General features: G+C 32.2%; 1 non-coding gene across 1 annotated transcript; it reads right to left on the minus strand.

Moving 5' to 3' along the window:
• Window positions 1–9,290: 9,290 nt before the first annotated feature.
• TRNAV-UAC (transfer RNA valine (anticodon UAC)) lies at window positions 9,291–9,362 on the minus strand. The gene has a single exon. It is a non-coding gene; the product is annotated as a tRNA-Val (tRNA).
• Between the last annotated feature and the right edge of the window lie 835 nt (window positions 9,363–10,197).

Raw genomic sequence — 10,197 nt, forward strand, 5'->3', positions numbered from 1 at the left:
TGTATGATGCATGGTGGGATGTAAATTCATGTAATGTCTAGTCACCTGACACTTAGTGTGACTAGTATCATGGGATTCTGATAATATCTCCATTGTGAAATCTTATGCTATATTCTTAAGACAGTTGTTGACTGAAATATGATTGCATTAAAATTATATGCATCTCCATATATCAAAATACTCCAAGGGATGATATAATATAAGATCATATCTGGTACCTCATCTATCCTTAATGACAACTTTAACACCTTTTTGGAATCACCATTTCTATGTTTGTTTTACCAGTTTACCTAGAATAATTTGTATTAATAAAGACTCAACCAATTCATTCCACATGGAGACATAGGAGAGAAAATATATTATGTATTTATTTGATGTTTGTATGTTTTAGTCTGCAAAAGAAGTGAAGGGTATGCTCTATGCTTTGTAGCATTACTGATCCTATCTTAATTTTATATCAAGTCTGTAAATAATCTATAAAAGAAATTATTGTACGCTCCATATATATATTCAATATTGTGTGAAATTTTGGCTACGCATATATAGTTTCTAACAACTTCCATTGACAAAACCCTCTATTGTCTCCTCATTTTGTTTTTCCAAGAGAAAAAACCCTACTTTTATCACATACTTGTTCAAATTCAAGCATATCCAGTGCATTTGAAGAATTCTTGGATGATTCAAAAATACGTTTTCATAGAATGAAACATAGTCACATAGCTGGATTTTTTTTTTAATATATACACCTACCATGCCAAGCTTTTTCTTGGGATTTTTGGACATTTTGGTGAAAACTTGTTCTTGCACAATATTCTTCAAATTGTAGTTGTTCTAACAATATCTTTTGTACCATGCTAGAATTATAAATGTGTGTCAATGCAATAATGTGTAGACTTCGCACTATAAATTTTATAGGAATCATGGCTTCCTATCCATATATGAGTATGAAAGGTGTTTTCCATATCAATATTTCACATATGGTATGATAATCTGATATGAATATTTGCATACTTAGATCTTGTTCATCATGACTTAAATTGCATGGTTTTGCCAAATTATTTCCTAGGATATTGATTAAGGCTTCAATGGTGCCAAAAATTTGTGGATGATAGAGTGTGCTCTTTTGATGGTAAATGTTAAATTGTTCTCTCAAGGATGTTCGTGTAATATTTTAGAAGTGGGTGCTTTGATCAATATCAAGTAATTTTTAAAATACAATCCTTATAGCCAAATTCTCGAAAGTAAATCACATTATTTCTTTCATACTGCAGTATTTGAAAATTTTGACTTTAGCCCAGCTAGTAAAGGAGTTTGTCACGATTATTATATACTGAGTTCAAGATTTATCTATTAGCTGGTTAATAAGTCCAATGAAGTCTACTTCCCATGTTTCAAATAACTTTAATTTCACATATGGAAATAATGACATTTCGTCCCTTTTGGATAGTTTCCCAACCCACTGGCATAAATCACATTTTTGACATAATTCATCGACATCCGTTGGAAGAGTTGGCCACCAAATTCCTGCATGTAGTATCTTTTGTTTGATAGATATTTTTCATATATGCTTCCTACAAAAAATTCATGTGCTTCTAATAGTATCAAAGTCCTTTCATGTTTCAATACACAACAAAAAAGTATTCCATTTGTGACTAATTTATTTAGCCATACTGCTATGACTTGAAAATTTGTTGACTTTACCACCAACTATTTCTTCTTTACTATTGTATATTCTATTGGAGCTACTCCTTTGCTAAGGAACTGGAAAATTTTAGGGAAATAATCATCAACCATATTTACTACAAACAAATTTTCATCTGGCAAGTTGTCATTGATATTCCCTGCATCTTCCCTATTCAATATACATGATAAATTACTGGGTCCTGCGTGACGCTTCCCAGGTTTTACAACTAACACATAATCATATTATTCGAAGAGTAGAAGCCACCTACATATTCTCTCCCCAACACTAGATTGTTGACAAGGTACCTCAACATAGAATGTTCAATATACATATTTATGTGTGACCCAAGTAGGTAATGTATGAACTTCCATAGTGTTACCATACACCATTTCAAATATTTCTCACTTTATAGTTGTAATGTTCTATTTAACAATTGATAGTTTCCTACTAACAAATGAAATAGGGTGATATATTTACCCTTCCCTTGTTTGAGATAAAAATGAACCCGAACGTATAGAAAATGCATCTACTTGAACATGAAACTCATTTCCCCAATCAAGAAAAACAAAAATCAATGTAGTGAATAATTTCCCCTTTAAGGTGTCTGAATTCTATTGACAATATTCATCCCAATAGAAGTTAACGTCCTTCCTCAATTTCCTTTCTAAGGGTGTTGTAATCCACACATATTCCCTTATGAATTTCCTGTAATACCTTTTGTATGACCAAAATTTGTTTGTAAATGTCACACTGAGGTAGGTGGAGGTAAATACACTATTACAACGATTTTTGGAGGATCATCAAACATGCCTTTCTTGCACACTACATGACAATAGAATATCAAATGATGAAAAACTGATACATTTCTTAAAATTCAGTGAAATATGTAGTGGTCCACTTCTATCAAGCATCAAGAATAGGACTTCAATATGCTTCTTTAAAAGGTTGAATATTTTTCAATCATCCAAATATACCTCTAGGAACTTATGGATGAAATCTTTAAATCATGTCACCACGACTTGGAGAATACTGCAGGTGAATTGTTCAGAGAAAAGGGAATGGTAGTATACTTTAAGGATCCCCATTTTATGATGTAAGCAGTCTTATGTTTTTCCTTTAGCAGAATCTTAATATGATTTTAGTCTGAGAAACCATCTGTAAATGAATAATCCTCCTATCAAAGTAAATTCTCTGACACCTCATCTATAAATGGGCTAGGAAATGGGTTATGCACACAAGCATCATTAAGCTTTCATATATATATATATATATATATATATATATATATATATATATATATATATATATATATATATATATATCTGTGTGTGTGTGTGTGTGTTTGTATGTATATATATATATATATATATATATATATATATATATATATATGTATATGTATGTATGTATGTATGTATGTATGTATGTATGTATGTATGTATCTATACATACATACATACATACATACATACATACATATATATATATATATATATATATATATATATATATATATATATATATATTCTAATTGGTCTTTTCTTGTTATCTTGCATTACCATTGGGCTGATTCATTTTGAATCTTCCATTGGTTTAATGATTCCATCTTATAACATCATGTTAGTGTATTTTCTAACATTATGCTTATGAATTGAGTTCATCCTATATGGTCTTTTTTTAATTGGCTACATTATAAGTTTCAAGGGGAATTTCATCACTCCTATCTCCCAATCAATACTTTTCATCTCAAAACATGTGGTTGAGAGAAGGTCATGGTACTCACACAAGAAATTAGTAACCTTTCTAATTGTCTACACATCCCAATAGTCTCCAATAACTACAATATTAGTGTTGTGTTCGGTTCCAATATTAACTTTGCACATTCTTATTGACCTTGAATAGTCTACAAAATCTAGTTGTAGACCTACTATTGCATGTTTTCCTTCTACTTCTGGTACTTGTAAGTTTCTCAGGTCATCCCGTTCTTCACATCCTTTTCTGACATTGTAACATTCCATGATTCTTTTAACAATCTAAGAATGTACATGGATGAATCACAATGATACCATCGTAATCTTGCCCTCTGGTGCAAAAATATTTTCTTGACAATCTATAGAGTTGTATCAAATGAGACGATCCTTTGATTCAGATTTGAATGTTAATTTAAAGTTTTGAGTCATTTCTCCCTAGTTTATTATTCCTCTATTCACCTCTAATTCAATATACTAGTTCCATGGGATAGTAGCCAATGTTTGTACAAATATATTTACCCATTCCTCGTCTCATATATTTTTCTTATTCCAAACTAAAATGTACCCTTCAAGGGAGTGGTAGGTAAAATCAACCCAATATGCCTTGGTTTAGTGTCTCGTACATCCATCCTAAACCTGATTTGCAGCAAAATTATGGATGTCTTTTAACATTCCATCTTATCCTTGTGCATGACTCACTAGTGAAAAGTAGTTTATTTTAAAGCTACCTCTAAGGATTGAAGTCTTAGCTATTTAGATATCTATAGCTAAAAATATAATATAAAATAATAAACACCTACCACCTCATCAAACTTCAAGGGATTACGTATCATTGCTCCAATTCATTGTATTGCATGAGTTATATATGTGCCCCTTCTAGTAGATACTTTATGTAATCTCTGCTACCAAATATCAAGTGATTCTTGTGAGTCTCAAGAAGAATATTTAATGTTATTCAAGCTCAACGTGGCATAAACAGTAGTATTGATATAACCATCCCTCCATAGTCACATTGGAGATATTGTCGAGGTCTTTTGTGTTGAAATCTTGTCTTACATGTTCCACATATCGATCTTCACTATATCGATCTAATAGCATAGGAATGATCAATTCCCTTGATTCAAAAAACATCTACCTCTTATTTAGAGTGATCATTTCATGGTTATCAAAGTCCTAATTGATTCCTTAAAATGAAGGATATGGGTTAGTATAATTTATAATGTGTATCACCTTAACATCGACAATGCTTTTGAATCCATAAATGTTGACCAGGGAAAATTTTCAGGGTGATTTCTTTTATTAATGTTTAGAAACCTTGGCGAACCTCACAAGTTTGTAATATGCAATTTCTAAAATGTTTGATGATATTTTAGTAAAATCATTCGGAATTCTAATAATTTTATATAGTCTATATATGAAATTTTGGTGACTGTTAAAGTAAAATAATTTTATACTATAAAATTTAAGAAATAATTTTTAGAAAAAATTATAATGAAAGAATATTTATTTTGGAGAAATCATGGAAAATTAGCCCACCTACGAATATCAGCCCCTAAAATTTTCCCTGATGTTGACTTATATATCTATCTTCCTACCAAGGGGGAAAATATGGTATTCATTTGATAGTCTTAATTAGAATGGAGACTAATCATCTTAGGTCTCTCTATCATCTCCCATGTATTTTTAGGAAGGTTGTTTACATCAGATCCTAAATATAGAATAAGATTATCCTTCTTGTAGTCCCCAATTTGCACGCTAAATCTGAATTCTTTGTTTGTCATTATTTTGCATAGATTCTATTTAAGTGTGTAGTAGGGTGACTACATTGTAGCTTCTTCCCATTATTGCATGCACTGATAAAACATTATGCATAGTGTTTCTAAGGCCAATTCATCCTTCATTAACTATAAAAAAATTATCTAGAAATTCTTAATAGGACTCACCACCTTAGAAACTTCTCTAGGTGTGGATTTGTTGTATACCAAGGGGATATCATATACTAGTAGTCCTTGATATGCACTTGAGATTGATGGACCCTTGACTGTCATAATAAAATCCCTTTTCGCCTCCTTGTATGTATCCTTTTCTTTTATTGGATCAAAGTTTGAAGTTGGTACTACAAATTTTCTTACCACTGATGAGGTCGAACTCCTTTTCTAATTGTGTCTACTCCTATCCTCATTCTTACATGTGTAACTTCTCATACCTACAGACACTCCTTATGCACTTAGACAACTATCATTTTCATGTTTTAACCTATATTCTCTTACATCTTCGCAATTCGCAAAGGATAATCCTCAGTAGCATGATCCAATTTCTCACAATATGTACAAGCTATGCAGGTGGGGAAATTGTATGAAATATGTCCTTTCTATGTGTAATTATATAAAATCAGTAGATAATTTCCTCTTTCAAATCCTTAACATCCTCCATCTTGCAACCTTGGCCCTCTTTCATGCATTTATTGGCCTCTACCTTCTTACTTGTAGGCACTTCGCTAGTTGTAATTTTGCGCTCCTCCCTTAATCCCTCCAATCTCTTGTACAATATATGGATCATAAGTTTGATCCATAATTAGTGCTAGTCTACAACATGTATAGATATCATGTTCCAGTGATTTAATAAAATCATAAAATAGACTCAGGACTGAGCTTTGGTATTTGCGTATCATGGGACAGGATGTTAGTAAATAACCTGATACTCTACAAATTTTGTACCACCGGCCCCTTCTCTATGCCAAAGAGTTGGCAGCCCATGTAGCCATAAATCTACCATGGTTATACACTAATTTCTATGTTGGCTTTCCTTTATACATATATTATAGTATACCTACTCGCAATTTTCCTTGCCCTTTGCTAGATCTTGTAATTGTAACCTTAATGCTGCCAAATGTGATTGAACCTGAGCCATTATTATGTCATTTTCACTTATAGAAAGGGAAGATTCCAATTTAATGGAAATGTCTAATGCTTCATACTACGATACAATATTCTACTAAGTGATGAGTATGTAAGGAAACAATTTTGTGATGAACAATTCCTTGCGTTCCAAATCCAGAATGTGAAATGCTAAACGGTCTATTAACACGTTAAATGTTTATTTTATGTCCCATACCGATTCATTAGCTACGTATGTTATTTCTTTAATATCTGTATTATATTAAGATTCGAATTTTGGCTTCTGGAATTCATTTAACAATTCTTTCATGATCTCTACCAATGACCTGTGTAGTCCTTGAAAGTACTTCCCAACTGTTCAACCTTTATTACTTCATCCTAAACCTATTTAATAGTCCATATAGACTCACAGACAAACTCATGTTGTTTAGGATCCTCTGTCTTGCTAACATGGAAAACATGCATTCTCAAGGTTTGATCAACACCATTGATGGTGTATTTTATGGTACTTCCTAGTGATACTCCTCTTGATTAAATTTTTTTTACTTTGGGTCCCTCCATTCCACTAATTTGACTATTTTCATTAGTATCCTTACTTCTTCCACTTATTGTGAATGTATGAAACAAACTACCAGGTGACATTCCCTCTTGACTTGGAGATGCATGTGGGGTCATGGGTTTAACACAAGTTATGGCATGAGAAATGTCACTGGGATATAGTTGATATTGCTATCCTGATATGGGTTTAACATTTTATTGTTTATTCCTTCTCCCATCATTGGATAGATTGTGCAATATTCCATTACCTCTATTAAGTGGAATTCCATCGTGCGGGTGGTTTGAGCTCATTTCACCTTCATTTTGTCCTCTATACTCCTATTGATCCCAACCGTTACCATTTTCTTTCCTTCTTATAGTAACAAGCCCCAATATAGGCCCCTTCCTTATTCCACTACTACATTGAAATATCGTTCCACTAATCAACACTTTGTTGACTTCCTTCATTGTGCTTCCTTCGTGCATCGATGTGCATGCTATTACCCTTCTATAATTCTCTATGCTTTTATCCCTACAATACCTTAACATTATCAAGTCATCCGTTCTTTGCCGCTTCTTTACTTAATCGCATTACCATGTTTCTCCTTAGGCCATCCTTTTGTCAACCACCAATCTCCCCATGCACACAAGGAAATTAGCTACTCATTTAAGATTCTAATGACATAGCTCATTTATCACAAGATAAAAATTTTATCCATGTAAGAAAGGTTTCAAAAGAAATTCATCGTAGTCCATAAACAACTCACTTTTAGTTGGATTATATAATTAAGTACCCTCCACAAAAAAATCATTAATATAACCTTCCAACACACTATTCACTAAAAATAAATCGTGCGAGAAACTTTATTACTTACATAGTTCATCATCTGGATCAATTTTGGTGTCCAACTACATAGTACAATAGGACACCAAGTCCCATGCTCTTCTTCCAACCTCTGTATCCACATAGCCAAAAGAATAAAAAACTTAGCAAAAAATATTTTGTGAAAATCCCTAGAACCATTCATTTGCATCCATTTATTAGGGCTAATTCGTTAATTTGGCATGCTCTCTAAAGAAATCATGTTATTTTCTCTCTACGAATTGTTTTATCTCCTCCTTTATAGGCCTCCACATCCCCTTCAATCAAATAACTCTGTCCACATAATGGAACCATTTGTTGGTGTGCAAGGGTCTAACCAAGGGTTTGAGAGAATTTTCTAGCTAAAACCCCTTCAGACACAGACCCTTCCGACAACACCTCTAAGTTGCTGGAGTCTCACCCAAGGCATCTAGGGGGAGCTGCAGGAAACTAAATATTTCTTTAGTGATGAAGGAGAAGGGAACCTTAGGCTAGAATTATTCATAATGAAGATATTATTAATATTGTGTGCAAAAACTAAATAATGTATACCCTAATTCCTTAGAAACTAGACATTAATATCAATAGGCATACATTTGAACGCAACATTACCATAAAACTAGACAAGGCATTAAACATTGTGCTAATACACATATTAGGCCAAAATCATATATTTCTATTATCACTGTGAATCTTCCATTACATTCATATCCATTGTGGCTCACCAATGTAGTAAATCATTCATCATTACAATACAAAACTACGTATCTTGGATTATTTGTGTATGTATCACATGTGTCAAAGGTGTGTCTTTTACCCCTCAGTCTTGATATATTTATAGGTTTACATGTTGACCCAAGGTGACTAAAAATTATGTGTTTGTATGTATTACTATGGGCTAGTAAGCACAAAATCAACACATGTTTCATTTGTCACACATTTTCTCCTCTTTGCAATTTCAATGCAATATCGCTATGTTGGCTTTTGTGAGTGGTGCTCTTCTTTGCAAATCCCCAAAATTTGTTACCCAAAAACACTATTAGAACAATAGTATTATTATATTCTTAATGTATTATTATAAAGTTATTCGAATTTAAATATTATAAACCTTAAACTATTAAACCTTATCAATAAGTTAATTAATAAATTCCATTAAGTGTCACTACAATATTTGAGACAATTTTTAGGTAAATTGTCTTAACTTAAGACAAAAAAAAAACTTGTTTATTGTATTAAATATTGTCTTTAAGCGCGTCTCTCAAAAATTATTGTCTTAAAAAATATTGTCTCTATAAAGACAATAAATAACACAAGCATTATTGTCTCTCTGGAGACAATTTCATTTGTCTCTCTAGAGACAACACTCGGATTAGAGACAATATGTCTTTAATACTAGCTATTGTCTCTCTAGAGACGATAAAAAATTTATTTAAATATCACTTTTGTCTCTTTAGAGACAATATAAAACAATGAATCCAAAAATATCTCACCATTGAAATAAATCGATATAAAAAACATTTAATTAAAAATAAAATACAAAATCATTGATGAATTCATGTTAGCGCACAGTGGAATCGAACCACCAACCTCCTGCTTGTAAGGCAGATGCTCTTCCATTGAGCTAGCACACTTTAAAGAATTATGTGAAGAGTTATGGCAATCCTTAAAATTACATTTATAGCCATTGATTTATTAACAAAAAAGAAATGCAGCTACACGATGAATTTTAGACAACAAAAAAATTGCATATTTCAACAGAATTCATGTTGTAACACCCCCTCCTTGTCAACTTTGATAAGTAGAAGTGGTTATTGAAAAGAGTCAATTCCCAATACAACTTTTTGGGAATGGGATCTAAAGGTCTCTTTTTTTTACTTGCCAAAATTTCACACCCTCACCCTACTTACCAGTAGCATAAAGTTCAACTGATGTACCAGCATAAAGCTTAAAGCTCAACTGATGCACCATTTGGTAAAGACTTCTTTTTGGTATATGCTAGATTGTTCTATTTCCTAGAAGGAAATTTGACTGTTGTTTTAATTCTCATGTCATTAGAGTACATAATAACAAGCAGCCAATTCGCAGCATATGAGGCATAATGACATAAAATGACATAATAACAAGAAGCCAATTTGTGATAGCATATGAGGCATAATGACATAAAAACAATACTAACAACAAAATAAAATGTTGCACTCATGTTCAGAAATATTATTCCAAAATCTGAAATCCCTCCCCATGAAATTCCAAAAATGAATTTCCTCGATTCCTTGTGTTCCTCTAGTCTTCCATTTCAACTCTTAGATATTCCAAGGCCCAAAAAGTACTAGAGTTTCTGAGTGGAAGAAAATTACCACAACATAATAGAGAGATAAATCAGAAGCAATGAGAAAGACAATGACATTTCTTGCCATTCACCCTTGCATTATATGACAGATTATATTGTTAAATGGTTCCATGTAAAGT

The sequence above is a fragment of the Pinus tabuliformis genome, chromosome 3_2 (genome assembly GCF_031772625.1).
Source record: "Pinus tabuliformis cultivar Carrire ecotype Pingquan chromosome 3_2, CPIR1, whole genome shotgun sequence".
In the NCBI taxonomy this organism is placed as follows: domain Eukaryota; kingdom Viridiplantae; phylum Streptophyta; class Pinopsida; order Pinales; family Pinaceae; genus Pinus; species Pinus tabuliformis.